The 15,437-nt window shown below is 50.5% G+C and overlaps 1 long non-coding RNA gene across 1 annotated transcript; it reads left to right on the forward strand.

Moving 5' to 3' along the window:
* Nucleotides 1-861: 861 nt before the first annotated feature.
* Nucleotides 862-11,875, forward strand: LOC147912504 (uncharacterized). Its single transcript, XR_015549683.1, has 3 exons — nt 862-2,407; nt 2,672-2,772; nt 3,482-11,875. It is a non-coding gene; the product is annotated as an uncharacterized LOC147912504 (long non-coding RNA).
* The last annotated feature ends 3,562 nt before the right edge of the window (nt 11,876-15,437 follow it).

Raw genomic sequence — 15,437 nt, forward strand, 5'->3', positions numbered from 1 at the left:
CGCGCGGACACAGCCACCCAGAGCGGACCACGCAGGCGCAGACCAGCGCGCCGCGCCGCGCCTCCCAGCGTGCCTCGGGAGAAGGGCCGGAGCTGTGCGCACGCGCGGGGGCGCTCTCGGTGCTGTGACGTCCTCGGGGCGCGCCGACGGCCTCCAGGCGGCGCTGCTGCCTCGGCCCGCTCGGCCCCGCCCCCGGGGCCCCGCCCCCGGGCCCACGCCCCCACGTCCCGCCTCACGAGCACGTTTCTCCCCCGGGCAGCATGGCCGCAGTATCGCCCCCGCGCGTCCATAGGCGGCCCGACCACAGCCGCCGCCGGTGAGGGCTGACCTCGACACGACGATGGACTGTCACTGGCCTGGAGACCGGAGGGAGACGGCGCACTTCCGGCAGAGAGAGCGGGGGCGGGACTGGAGGGGTGGGGGCGGGGCCTGGCGGGCGAGGTCTGGCTGCCGTGTCAGGACCGGCGGGGGGGCGGGGCCCGGAGGGCGGGGGCGGGGCCTGGCGGGCGAGGTCTGGCTGTCCTGCCGGGACCGGTGGTGGGGCGGGCCCTGGAGCGCGGGGGGGGGGCGAGGTCTGGCTGCCGCGTTTGGACTGGCGGTGGGGCGGGGCCTGGGTGGGAGGGCGGGGTCGGGGCCTGGCGCGCGGGGGCGGGGCGAGGTCTGGCTGCATCGTTGGGACGGGCGGTGGGGCGGGGCCGAGCCGGCGGGGGGCGTGGCTGGAAGGCGGGGCCGGGTAGGCATGGGCGTGGCCAACGGGGCGGGCGCGGCCTCTGGGGGCGGACTCCTCGCGCCCACGTGGCGGCGGGGAGGAGCGGTGGTCTGGGCGGGCTGGGAAGCGTGGTTGGCGGGCGCGCTCCGTGGGCGGGCCTCGGACGTTGGGCACCGTGAGGGCGTGAAGTCGTCTGGCCGTGACGTTGGCGTGGCTGTCAGGGGGCTCGGCTCGGTGACTTGGAGCGAAGTCTGGCTCCCAAGTTTCTGCACAGCAGTCCCTGCCGAGCACCGACCTGGTCGTACAGCTGGAGAGTATACGTAGATGGATGAAGTTATAGGAACGAGGGTGGCCACGTTATTCATTAAGGCCCCATTTGTGGTCTATGGGTAGTGCTTCATGCGTCTAACATTGTCAATTAACGGAAATAGTTCAGAGTCTCGCCTGAGTGCGTTCATTCGAGGATAGTTATTAACTCCTTTGTGCCCGGCTGTGTTCTAGGTGCCGGGATTCAACGCTGAGCAGAACAGAGGAAATCCCTGGTGGGGGAAACGTGGGACGGGGAGGCCAGCCTAGGAGGGTTACCTGATGAGGGGCGTGGCCTGGCGTCCACAGGCTGACGCCAGTGGTGCTCGGCGAAGGACATAAAATGGAAAGGTGGGAGTTTTACCGAGGAGGGGAAGACTGGTCTGGCAGTAAGCAGCACGGGGAGGAACCAGCCACACTTGAGAGGGCCTTATGGGAAGCCCTGTCCCCAGGAGCGCCAGTTCCTGCTGGAGCAAAAGGGATGGGAGGTTGTTGAAGAAAAAACTGACTTTTCTTGCGGACTTACTTCTTTAAGTGCTGAAATTTCATTTTAACAATTTTGATAGAAATTGTTTAATTACAGTATTCACTTTCTTGTTCTTTAGACAAAGTGTACTGACCTTGAGTGACTCTTCTAAAACTAACTTCAGCAAACCGTTTGGGAGATACTTCTGTGGGCTGGCGCCACGGCGGGTGCCTCGGAGGAGGAAGGGATGAGCCAGGCCGAGGCCTGCTGCCTGGAGCTATGTGTGGGGCAATACTCCAGGTGGCAGGCGGTCACAGATGCCCCAAACGTGGTAGAGAGGAGGGTTGTTGAGAGGAGGCAGAAGAAATCATGAGCAATGTCTTTGATTCCTTTGCTGAAATACAGTGTGCTCATGTGATATCTTGAGTATGTGCTGATGCCGGATAGACCCAGACTTCTTATCTCTATGTTAGTTTATTTCTTTGTGTTTAATGGGAAACAGCAGTCAAGGCTTGTTGGAATCTGCGCATGGGTTTGAGATGTTCTCAGGTGAATAAACATTATGAACTTTAGCGCATAAACGTTGTGACTTATATTTTTGGTGCTTATTCAACAAACGTTAAGTTGTGCGCCAGTCCCCAATTCTCAGAATTGATGTTTTGGCAGATGAGGTCTGCAGATAAGGGGACTGCACGGCAGAGTTGTTCCTTACCATTTTATTAAACTGCTCTTCTGACTGTCTTTAAAGGAGGTGGCTGAGCACTGGGAAGGTGCAGGGCCTGGAACCAGCTGACCTGAGTGTGACCTTCACTCTGTGGTGACCAGAGGCCGATCTTTTGAGCGTCTAAGCTTGATCATTTTCATCTGTACACCAGGCCCACCAAGTACCTCCCTCCAGGCAGTGAAGATTCAGTGCTGGGATGCAGGTAAATGCTCAGTGCACCTGGATCTGAATATTGTTTATGCAAAGTGTGCACTGGAAAAAGTAGCTGCTTTTGACTTAGAATCTGGCTGTGGGGTTTCGAATGCATCGCAGGTCACTGGAAGGCCTCTGCTGGCCTGACTCCTGGGCGGGCTCCCTTCCCCACCACAAGAATTAGATCTTAGGAAAGCTGCTAAAATGTTGTACTTTCATTTCATTCTTTTCTATGCCATAACCTCTTAGGTTTGTTTCTTGCAATTCTCGTAAGGGTGAAGAAAACAATTCAAAATAAACGTTTGGCCCTGAAGCTGTTTGGGCCCCTTTGTGACACCCCATGGAGATACGAGGACTTGGCTGCTCTGGGGACCGGTGAGAAAACGTGGGGGAAGGCGCTCGTCAACTTTGAGACACCCCACGAAGCCGAGCACGCAGGTGACCACCATCCATGTGGCCACATCCCGCCCAGACAGGACACTGGCCACAGAGGGGGCCACGTAGGATTCACTGGAAGTCATGTCTTTATACATATTTTTGAACTTACCTGATTCACCCAGTTATGTCCTTATCGTTGTTTTTAAACCGACCCAGTTCACCTGACGGGGGATCTGGAGTGTACAGAAGTCCCCCCACCTCCAGTTTTGTATTGCCCTCCCCCCCAGAGGTGACCATTCTTGCCCACTTCTCGAAGGTCCTGGCGTGCTGGGCAGTGCTTTGTCTTCCTGATCCAGTTCCAAACAGGCACCTAGTAGATGTGAGTTCCTTGCCCCTTCCCTTATTCCTCCGGCCCCGTCTAACTACACGTTTCCTGAAATAGAGAGCCTTTGGGTTGTTCCTGCCTCTTCCTCAGTGCTTGTCAGTGTCCTGACATAGGGTCTCAGGAAACAGGAATAGGGTGAGGGGCTGAAGAGAGAAACCCCAGTCCATGTTTATGAGACACCGTCTACAGAGACCCCAGTGCTACAGGTGGACTGGTCAGACACGTGGGAGAGATGCCGCCCAGGGCGTCTTTGGGTGGAAGTCCCTGTCCTGCTCTACTTTTGTAAATATATTCCTTTTTTTGCTTTTTTTTGTGAGGAAGATCAGCGCTGAGTTAACATCCATGCCAATCCTCCTCTTTTTTGCTGCGAAAGACTGGCTCTGGGCTAACATCTGTGCCCATCTTCCTCTGCTTTATATGGGACGCTGCCACAGCATGGCCTGACAAGCGCACCCAGGATCAGAACCTCGGCAGCCAGCAGCGGAGCACGTATACTTACTGCTACACCATGGGGCCGGCCCCCTATATTCCTTTTTTATTGAAATTTAAGATACATACAGAGAAGTGTGCATAGTGTAAGTACAGAGCACCTGGGATCTTCACAGACAGCACCCAGGTGAAGTGGAAAACATGGAGGATGAAGTAGCAAGGGTTTGAGGATTAAACCTGACCAGTGGCTGCTCTGGGTTCATATGTGACTGGTTATATTGTTGATAGTTTGTTTAAGTGACGCTAGAGATGGCCAACTGAGTGTCATCCCAAGGTTTGGAAAGTAGAGCGCCCTCTGATTCATGGGTGAAGCCTGCCACGTGGCAGGACGTTCACAGTGTGGCAGGTGTAGGGAGATCTGGGCTCCTCACCTCGAGTGAGAAGGTCTTGACTTGAAGTTGCGATTTCAGTCAGACCATGAGGAAGCGGGCCAGTCAAGAGATGGTGCACGCTTCTGGAGTCCTGAGTTCCACGTTGGTCTTGGCCCAGGGGCGACGTTCTCTTCCCTCCTGTGTGGGGATGCTACAAAAATAAGATGTTCCTCCAAGGGCCTCAGGTCAGACACTGAGTTAGCCTCTGGAACTAAGTGGTGTTTGAGACAGCAGCCCACCCACAGGAGCTGCACAGTGTGGGCACTGTGGGCACTATGGTGGCCTTGGTCAGGCATCTTGATGAGGCCTGGGAGGCACCTTGATACAGGAGCTACTTGAGTTCCCGGGGCATGGGGGAAGGCATGTGCAAAGGCACAGAGGTTCGAGAGAACTGCTCTTCTGACCTCTAATTCTATAGACTCCTTCTGCCTGTTTGTGAGCTTTATATAAGTGGAATTATATTATATGTTCTTTTCTTTGCTGAGCACTGTGAGAGGGACAGTGGTCTGTTCACTGTCGGCGCTGTGTTCTCTCTGCTGCACGGTTGTTCCATGCTTTCCTTACCCGTTCTGTCTCGATGCTCAGCGGGGCGTTCCCAGGTCTCGGCTTCACACAGCTCTGCTGGGAACACTGTTGTGCGTGTCCTTTGCTGGGTGTGTGTGAGCGTTTCTCTTGGGTGCGTACCTGGGAGTGGGATTGCTGAGTCATAGGGTTCAGCTCTAGTAGTGTGGGTACCAAGGCTGTGGTGGCCTCCTGGCTGGGAAGTGTTTCCCCGTTTTCTTTTGGGAAAGTTTGTGTAATATTGGTGTTAATTATTCCTTAAATGTTTGGTAGAGTCCACCAATGAATTCTTTGTTTTCTTTGTAGGAAGTTTTTACCTCGTGTATTCCATTTCTTTTGTAATTCTAGAACTATTCAGATTTTTCTATTTCTTCCAGTGCTGGTTTTTGTAAGTTGTGTTTTTCTAGAAATTTGTCAATTTGCACTATATTTTCAAATTTTGGGGCATAAAGTTTTGCATAATATCCTGTTTCTTTTTTTATATATAATTTTATTTATTTATTTTCCCCAAAGCCCCAGTAGATAGTTGTATGTCACAGCTGCACATCCTTCTAGTTGCTGTATGTGGGATGCGGCCTCAGCATGGCCAGAGAAGCGGTGCGTCGGTGCGCACCCGGGATCCGAACCTGGGCTGCCAGTATCGGAGCGCACGCACTTAACTGCTAAGCCACGGGGCCGGCCCTGCTGTTTCTTTTTTAATGTCTCTAGGATCTGTAGTGATTTCCCCTTTTTCAGTCCAGATATTGGTTATTTATAGCTTCTCTCTTTTTTTATCTTCAACAACCTTATCAGTTTTATTCGTCTTTACAAAGAACTAATGTTTGGCTTTATTGATCCTCACTTTTGTATTTTTTTCCTATTTCACTAGTTTCTCTTCTTTATTTTGTATTTTCTTCTAATATGCGGGGGCTTAACTTCTTACTGTCAACTCTTGAGATGTATGCTTAGGTCACTGATGTTTTCCTGTTCCCATGTATGCATCTAAGATGATAAAAATTCCCTTTCAGCTACTTCCTACAAGTTTGGACTTGTGGTTTTTTTCTTTAACATTAAGTTCAAAATATTTTCTAGTTTCTGTTGTGATTCCTTCTTTGACCAATGAACTATTTAGTTTTTAATCCTTTTTAATAGGGATTTTTATTTTTCTATTTATTTTTTGTGTGTGAGGAAGATCGGCCCTGAGCTAACATCTGCCAATCCTCTTTTTTTTTTTTTTTTTTTTTTTTTGTTGCTGAGGAAGACAGGCCGTGGGCTAACATCCATGCTCATCTTCCTCCACTTTATATGGGACACCGCCACGGCATGGCTTGCCAAGCGGTGCGCCGGTGCACACCCGGGATATGAACCGGTGAAACCTGGGCCGCTGCAGCGGAGCGCGCGCACTTAATCGCTTGCGCCACCGGTCTGGCCCCAGGATTTTTAAAAAATTGGTTTCTGGCTTACATCCACTGTGCTCAAGGAACAGACCCTCTGTGATGTCAAACCTTTGGCATTTGTTGAGACTTGCTCTTTGGTCCTCCATGTGGCCGATTTGGGTGAGTACTTTTGTGCTTGAAAACCATGTTTATTCACATTGGGGCAGTGTAATACAAATATCATACAGCCAGGTCAGGTTTGTTTTTCTTGTGGAAATTAATAAAGGAGACCTCAGGTAAACTTGGAGTCGAGAAGGTCTGCAGAGGGAGCTCTCACGCCCTACGCTTGTCCTCAGTCACCTCAAACAGCAGGAGGGGGACCTGCATCTACAACAGGAAGTTGGCTGCTGCCTTACTGCTCCAGCAGGAGGGGGGAGGAACTTCTTCCTGCCCGGCGACCAGCTTAGCCAACGAGCAGCTGTTGCCCCCCTGAGCTCTCACTCTCACCCAGTGAACTTTCATCTAGAACAGCCCCTCCCCACTCCCCCTTTTTCTCTATAAAAGAAAACCCTCTTTGTTCTCTGGACTTGCCTCTGGTTTTGCCATAGCTTGCGTGTTCTGAATTGCAATTGCCCTGGCTGTTCTCAAATAAACTCATTTGCTGGTAAGGTAACTGGCTATTTTATTTTGAAGTTGACATTCAAATGGTGTCAACAGTGGGATCTGAAGGAGGCGACCTCGAGAGACAGCGACCCTGGACTTGAGTGAGACGCCCGAGCTGAGCCCCTCGTACACATTGCTTCTGTGAGTTCCCGACTACGTTCAGTGTGGCGAGTCTCCACTCGGGTCCCGAGCTCCACTCTCCTTGCGTTTTGAGCTCTCCAACTTTGTTCGGGATGGTGAAAGGCTTTGTCCTCAGTTATTTTCCTTACGGTAGTGCACTGAAAGGGTTAGGTTCCTTTTGGAAGCAGGCTAGCTAGGAGTTTTCTTTTGTTCTTGGAAAAATTTGACAAATGGGTTCCCATCATCTAAATGCTCTAAGGGCAGCCCTTCTTTAGGGACCCTGGCCAGTTTTTTTGTGTGTGTGTGTGAGGAAGATCAGCCCTGAGCTAACATCCATGCCAATGCTCCTCTTTTTGCTGAGGAAGACTGGCCCTGGTCTAACATCTGTGCCCATCTTCCTCCACTTTATATGGGACGCCGCCACTGCATGGCCTGACAAGTGGTGCCTCGGTGCGCACCCGGGATCCGAACCTGGCCCGCCAGCAGCAGAGCGTATACAGTTAACTGCTATGCCGTGGGGCCCTAATTGCTATTTCTAAGTTAACTGGAGCAAATAAACAACTAGAAGGAAAAATTTAAATAGCAGTTACCCTAGACTTGCTTTCTATTTCTGCCTGTCTGTTTGCTGATGCTTCTTGGTAAGTTACCCATCCTGCTCAAAAGGGAGAAATAATTCTAGAATTTGACAGCATTCAAATAAAAATCCTTAGGGGAAAAAAAACTCTTTGGCCATCTGAGCAGGTAATCTTAACTTAGTCTATATGCCAGAAACACAATTTGGATCCAACTGTTCTTTTGAGCTGTATATTATTTTACCTGAGACATAGCTAAAGTTTTAAAATAACAGCTGTGAGATCTCTGTCTGTGTCTACCTGCATGTTACGTATGTCTGTGTCTGTATGCTATAGATATGTGGTATATATGTGTATTTTACCTCTGGATGGTATTGCCAAAATTAACTTGTAAAACAGCTTTATTCAATTGCCTTAAAGAAAATCAAGCGTTCTTATGAACTGAGTATTTGCAAAACTCTCAGAGATATAATAAACTAATCCAAACGTTTTTCAAGTTCAGAGGATCTGGGATAATCTTTGGTAAATAAAGCTAATTTAAGCTAGGTTTTAATTAAAATAGGTATGTCTTCCGAGTTATCAGTGTGTGCTTGAAAACAGCTTCCCCAAATCTTTTTGGTGACTTGAAACTTTAGAGTTTTGCTAAGTTAAACTAAATGATGGTTAGTCATTAAATATCTAGATAATTTCCAGATAAGATAAAACAGTGAAACATGATTAAAAATAGGTTTACCTAGTTTTGGCTTCCTGTTGCAGGAAAACTAAAGATATTTGGGCCTATTGGTAAACATGTTTTGTGCCACATGGGAAACGTTACCATGTGGAAAATAGACTTCTAGGAGTTATGAAATGTATTTATAAATTTGCTAGGTACAGACTGTTCACAATTGTTTAAAGCTACTAGAAATAATAAGGGAGATAACTCTGTATGCAAGGAAAGTAGAATGTGTGTTTTTGCTAAGAAAAAGTATGAGGAATGGAAATGTATTTTTGTCAAGGGAAAACAAAGGACAAAATTTGAATGTTTAAAAAAAGTTGTAGAAGGTTTGTGGAAAGGAATCTTGGGAAAGGAATGTTATATGTGGTCAGGACTGGCCAAGATTGGAATGAATGAGTTTAATATCAAAAGTAAGCTGATGCAAAATTAAAATTCAGCTTTCTTTTTTGTTAAAAGGACAAGGTTTTGGGGGGCTATTGGTCTGCTTTTGGTAACAGATTGTGAAAGCTTTTTTACCTTTTAAATAATATGCCTAGAAAACAGGGATTTTGTGTTTTATCAAAATAATTTCCTGTGTTGTTTTTTAAATCAAGTTTTTAATTACTTAGGAAAACTGAGTCTTCTTAAAAGAGCTAAGTTTTGCTCACAACTGTTTAATCTTTTGTATTTGCCTTTGAAATCTTTAATTTTACTTTGGTAAAATAGATATAACATTATCACTTGTAGTTCTAGTTGCTATCTAGAAATGTATGCCACTAAAACTACCCAAATTTCCTTGTCAATTGCATTTACCCATCACCTTTTCTAAAAAGTGTTTTGTCATTTACAGACAGTTACTGTTTTACTCTGATGCTTTTACAAATATGTTTCATCTTCAAAGAGATTCATGGGAAGGTCTTTAATAAGTAGTCTGGAATACAGGTTTTGATGACTTTAAGATCATAACACTGGATGGAAATTTCTGGAACTCGAGTGGAAGACTGATTGCTTTAATGTTTTCTTTTCCAGATGTAAAAGACCCCTTTTTATTCTCTCCTTTAAGCTACTTATAACTTACAGCAATTTGGCAAAGCGTATCTTTGCAACAGGGGTTGAAACATTTATCTTTTTCTCCCTACCTGATCCCTCCAGAATTTGGCAACTCTTAAGTATTCTTTTCATGACAATATATGTATTTTCATAAATTCAGTGAGAATCTGTTCTCTTTATCACAGGACACAATTGGAAATATTGGCTACTATTACGAAGGCTTTGACCAAATTTTCATTTTCAAGAGAGACGTACATGGACTCAAAAATGACATAACTTTGAGGATTGCTTGGAAAAGTCAGCCTAGTACCTTGCTTACAAGGTTCCAGCAAAGCAATCTTAAAAAAAAGGAAAGAAAGCTTGTATGGTCAATCACCCTTTCTTGCTGCATTTATCATACCAAGTTTAATACAAACAAATTAGTTTTAACTATGATTATCTTTAATAAAATTGGGGGTAATTGTAGAGAGAGAAATTATGTTTGTACCTTTGTAGATATTAAATTTTAGTCCTATTAATTGTCTTTAAGGTTTTGTTATATGTGTAAGCTGGACTGATCCTAAACTGGATCCCAGTTTTCTTAAGTGTCTGGCTGCAGCTCTGCAAGCTAACGTTTCCAATTTTACTGCCCTTGAGATCTCCTTGGAGGGGACTATACTAGGCTCTCCTCACTACCCAGATGGCAGGCAAGCTTCAGGGACGCGAGCCTTGGGTGCACCTCTCACAGCTGAAGAAGGTTCCACCTGACATCTGGTCCTGAACAAACAGTGGAGACACCAGATCACACTGACCAGGAAGAGAGGCAGCCAACATCCGAGGCAGGCAGCTTTCCCCAGATGATGGGACCAGGCCTGTGTACCCTCTTCCCACTGTTGTTTCTTACTTTATCTTCTCCCTCTCTCTCCTGGAAGGACAATGCCCTTGTTTGTGTTTTCCAATCCCTTGTGAAAGGGGGAACCTCTCTGATTGCTGGATTTGCCATGAGAAACCTCGGTCTGTCCAAGACAGTAATGACCCCGTGGTGCACCCAATAAGCAATTTCACTGGGATTCCAGAGGCTGCTGTTTGTCTAAATTGAGCTTCTGGCCCATTTTATCAACTCAGGGTGCTAAGCCTGCCTAAACTTGTTCCTTGCTTTAATTTGACCCAGCCTTGGGAGGGGAAAACAAGGTCTTCTAAATATTTGTATGAAAAATTCTTTGGGGCCACCATTATAAATCAGGCCATCTGTAAATTTCTTGATATACCCATATATTTAGGCAACCTCTCAGTGTGTAACAACATAATATCTGAGCCTTGGTTAGATAACGTTAACACCTCTCTGCCAATGAGTGAGTCCATAGATACCCCCACTTATGCAGAGGCCTTATGTGCACCCCCTGGTTATACCTTCACTAGGTCAGTGTGATCTGGTGTCTCCACTGTTCAGCTGTGGAGGTTTCAGTAATGGCCTTTATGCTTGCACAACTCATTGCCTTGACAGCCGGAGAATACAAGGACAGTGTGCCCTTGCCATATTCACTGTCCTGTTCTCTCTGCATAACCAAACAGAGACCTCTGATTGGTCTCTCCCATTGAATCTCCATAGTCGCTCTAAACGAGAACTTCCAGGAGGCAAACGTGACTCTGGGTTTGCCTCCATGGGACGAGCTTTCTTCCCATGGATCAGAGTGAGTGCTGACAAACAAATGTTCAGGAATCTCTCCCTGACACTAAAAGAGTTGGCCGACTCCACAGCCAAAGCAATTTCAACTCAGCAATGGTCACTTAACTCATTGGTCAAGGTAGTTTTGGATAATCATATAGCCCTTGATTACCTACTTACTAAGCAAGGAGGTGTCTGTGCAGTGGTGAACACCTCCTGGTGCACATGGGTAAATGCCTCTGGGGAAATAGAAACCTAATTACATAAGATTAGAGAGCAGGCACATTGGCTACAACTAATTGCACCTAACAACCCACTGTCTTTTGCTTTGTCCAGCTGGTTACCTTCAGGTCTGGGCTCCTGGTTTAGAACCATCCTGCAACTGGGCTTATAGTATTGCTCTTAATCCTACTCTGTATACTTGTTATAAAGTTCTGTACCTATTGCCTCAAACCTCTGTGAAAATGACGTGCTCAATAAGGTGATGCTGGCTCAGCACTTCAAGATGATCTCCAACGCCTGCGACCTCAGAGAAATATAGACTTTGAATAAGAAATGCCTGAGAGTTCTCCCTCCTAACCTTCCTCGTTTCTCAAATGTGGCAGAATGGTCTCCAACCCCCATGTACTGTCCCTCCAGCATGGGACATGACAACTGGAAAAGGTCCTTCCTGGAACTGAGGGACAAGACTACTACGAGCAGAGAACCTGACTGCTGATCAATGATGCTTTCAGAGAAAGATCTTGATCAGAAGGGAAAAATGTGGAAATTAATGAAAGAAACATTAACTAAACTGGAGGCGGGAAGGCCTGTAGGGGGAGCTGTCACACCCATCACACATTGTCAGTGTCACCAAACAGGAAGAGAAGGACACTTGCATCTCAGACAGGAAGTACAACTACTTTCCTACTGAAGGAAGCTTCTCTCCCCACCCGGCAACAACCCAGCCAATGAGAAACTCCATAGCCCAGCCAATGAGAAATGCCACAGTCCAGCCAATGAGAAGCTGTTGCTGCCGTGATCTGTCACTCTCCCCCAGTGGACTTTCTTTAAGAAGAGCCCCTCCCTTTCCCCCCTTTTCTCAATAAAAGCAGCTCCTCTCCTTTGTTCTCTGGATTTGTCTATGGTTCGCCATAACATGTACATCCTGAATTGCAATTCTTTGGGCTATTCCTGAATAAACTCCTTTTGAGATAAACTAACAGGCAAATTTGCTTTTTAAGTTGACAGGAAGAAAGTGAGGTCCATGCACTGCCAGGTGGAGGCTCAGAACACGGCACCGTGTGTGATTCACGGTGCAGTGTTAGTCGTGATGTGTGGTAACAATGTGGTGGGGCTCCACAGCCTTGGAGTGGACGGTGAGGGTGGACATAAGCAACAGGATCAGGTGACACGGGCCTTGAAGGCCAGAGTGAGGAATTTGAACATAATCTAGGAGCTAGTGGAGTAAAGACAGACAGAGACAGAGAGACGAGTGAGAGAGACAGGTAGAGACGGAGAGAGAGAGGGAGCGGGTGTGACCTGAGGAGGGAATCCTGCTGACCGGCTGCACTGACCCTCTGCACACGGGGAGCCAGTGCCTGCCGCCCAGGACACCCGTCCAGCTGGGCCTCGAGCACGTCCTGAGAGCCAGGGCTCTCCCGGTGGTGGTCCCGGACCCTCTGTGTGTCTCTCCCCAGAGGCCACGTGAGGGCCACACGGCTCCATGGGCAGGGACGAGGACCCCCTCTTGTCTCTGAGGACAGGGTAGGGCGTTCTGTTGGTTTTATTGGCACTGTCTACTATTCTAGTGTCAGAAAATCGGCAGTCGTGGGCGAGGTCGCGGCCTCTGCACAGGGGCCTCTGGTGGCGTCCCGGCTTCTGCCGGGCTTGGTGTCGGGGTGGAGAAGCAGCAGGCGTCTCCTGAGGAGCCGCGGTCCTGGGCTGTAGTGTTGCCCCAAGCCGGGAGCAGCGTCGAGAAGGCGGCCGGCAGCTGGGGAAATCGCCACCCAGGAGTCAGGCCGGCCTCCCTGTGCTGGTCCTCAGGAGCGGACGCCCCTGAGGGTGTGCACATGCCGCCACGTGTGCAAACACATGCGTGGGTGTACATCCCCGTGCGTAGAACATCTCTGGAAACTTCTGGCCCCTCTGGGGAGGGGGCTGGGCCGAAAGGGGCTTCCAGTGAGTAGCCTCAGCACCTCTGGATTTTCCCCTGTTGGGAGGTGCCCCCCCCGCCGGCTTGCACCCCTCTCCTCACCACGCCCCCACCCTGAGTCCCGTCCTCCTCTTGGCCGCCTGGCCTGCGGCCCTTCGAGTCCTGGCTTGTAGTTTAAACATCACCCACATCGCAAAGCCTCCCAAAACCGTTTCTCCCACCTCGCTCTCCCCAGGATCCCGGTGTCCAGCTGCCTGGTGGGCGTCACACTCGAACAACCACATGGCCGGGAGCCAGCAACCATGGCTGACTTTGTGCACGTGACGAGATGCCCTCACTCTCCACGGAAGGTCGGCGGAGACCAGCACCGTGTGGGCTGTCGTCTTCCTGCCAGGTCAATGGAGCGGGGGCTGCGAGGACTCGCTGTTGGGGCAGCGGCGAGGGGCACTGTGGACGGGATGTCAGCCAGAACGGCAAGTGCACAGGTTCCGTCGTCCCGTGACGCGGTTGTCCCACTGCTTCGGTGGTTCCTGCAGACACGTGTGCTCACACGTGTGCAAAGGGACCTGTGTGTGAGGACAGCAGGACCCCTAGTGGCGGAGCCTCTCAGTGTCTTAGGGAGCCGGCCTTGCCCGGAGGCCCGTGTCGTCTGCCTGTGTGTGGACGCGCTCACGTGCTCTCTTGTGAGCCGAAGCGTCGTCTGCTCCCGGCCTTTTGGAAGGACAGCCCGGCCCTGCCACCCCCGTGGCCCCTGTGCTCTCCTCTCTGCCTCGGCCTCCCCTCCGCTCCGTGATCTGCCCCCCGTGTGACTTCCTTCGTGACGCCCGCTCACGGAGGTGTCGTGTCTCTGTCTCTCAGTTGCAGCAGGACCCTCTACGTTCTCCTGGAACGCACTCTAGCTGCACCCTGAGGGCTGCTAAGTGTCGTCTTTTCTGAGTATTTGTAGTTCCCTTTGTGGTTCTTCTTAGACCCGTGAACTATTTGGTGGTGGGTTTTTTCCATCATCAATAAGGATTTATTGAGGGCATCTCATAGCCAGTCCCTGTTCTGGGTGCTGGAAATACCCAAGAAAGCACTTCCCACTAAATATACATATTTTGGGCTACACATGTTTTTGAAAAGTTTTACAAACATTTAAAGGTTTGATTCCATAGTTTTCTTTACAAATATCAGAAAATACATTCTCGTAACGCTTTGTTAAGATCACAGGCCCATGCAGAGGGGTGCCTCATGGCTCTGACAGCCCTGCCACCCAGCACTGCAACGCCCTCTCCTCTAGGAAGCTTTCTGGAGTTTCTTCAGACTACATGGTGCTGGACGAGGATGCCAGCCACCCCCACCCCCTTACCAGGGAAGGGTCCATACAGGCGGGTGCCTTCCCCCACCCAGGCCAGCTGCTTCCTGGCTTGGGCTGGCCGTGGGCTGGGACACTCTGGGAGAACCGCCTCCCAGGCCTCCCCCACCTGTAAGCTGGGATAACAGCACTGAGCCCCTGGCTCCCACCTCTCAAAGGGCTCCATGGGGTTCCTGGAGGAGGAGCTGCTCCCTCTGTCCCTGGGAAGTCTGGCAGCCCAGCCACAAGGCCACACATGCCTCCGGGTTTCAGAGGCCCCAAGCAGAGCCCAGCAGGAGGTCTTGGCTGCAGGCCTGAGTGGCCAGCCTCTGTGTCATGTGCAGCAGGACAAGGGGCGCAGCTGAGTGCAGGTGCCGCCCTGGACAGGCCCTGCCCTCCTGGCCCTAGAGCACCGGTGTCGGCAGGACGGGACTGAGACGCAGGCTGGGCTTGGGCTGAGCCCTCTCCACCCCAGATGTCCAGCTGACCCCAGTGCAGACCCCCGTGCCCTGAGCCCACAAAGCCTGTGCCCTCTCCTCACACCCTCCCCAGGCTCCTGACGCCCCTGCAGGGAGAGGCTGGGATGGGCTTCTGGGTCAATCCCTGGATGAGGCCAGTGCGGGAGGGTGGGAGAACTCTGGGTTTTTAGTTATCTTTTCATAAATGGCTCTTCTCTCAATGGCACTGTGCTCAAGGGGTGTCCAGATGGTCCTGATTCTCGAGTGTTTGCTGAGATGGCTTCTTCCCTGGTGTCTGATCAGTTTCCGTGACGGTCGCACGCATACGTGAAACGCACAGGCAGCCTCTAACGTGGAGGTGGCGTTCTGTGTGTGTCACCCGGCTGAGTGAGTCCCGTGATGTTCACGCCGTCCGTGGCTCCACCCAGTTCTGTGTGACTCACTGCCCACGACGTGCAGGACGTCCCCCAGCCTCTCCTGTCGTCAGACACTCGCCCCTCGGTTGTCGGTGTGCGTGTGTGCTGAGGCTGTGGATGCACATGGTGTGGGGCCCTCGCCTCCCGGGGAAGCGCGTCTCCAGACAGCGCGTGTCCCCGACGCCGGCTCTGCCGCCAGGTCCGCTCGGGCTCTCCTTGCCAGCACGTCCTCCTCCACGGCCACCGTCCCCCGGGTCCCACGTTCAGGTGTGCTCGTCACAAACAGCTTCAGGTGGAACTTACTTCATCTCGCCCTGCGTAAAATCCCCGCTCTCAGCCAGGGCATCGGTCCCCGCACAGCTACTGTGATCGCTCGTGTGTCGGGGTCGTTTTCATCGTCCTGCTCTGTGCGT

The sequence above is a fragment of the Ceratotherium simum genome, chromosome 34 (assembly GCF_057802395.1).
Source record: "Ceratotherium simum simum isolate JZ-2026a chromosome 34, ASM5780239v1, whole genome shotgun sequence".
NCBI classification, from domain to species: Eukaryota; Metazoa; Chordata; class Mammalia; order Perissodactyla; family Rhinocerotidae; genus Ceratotherium; species Ceratotherium simum.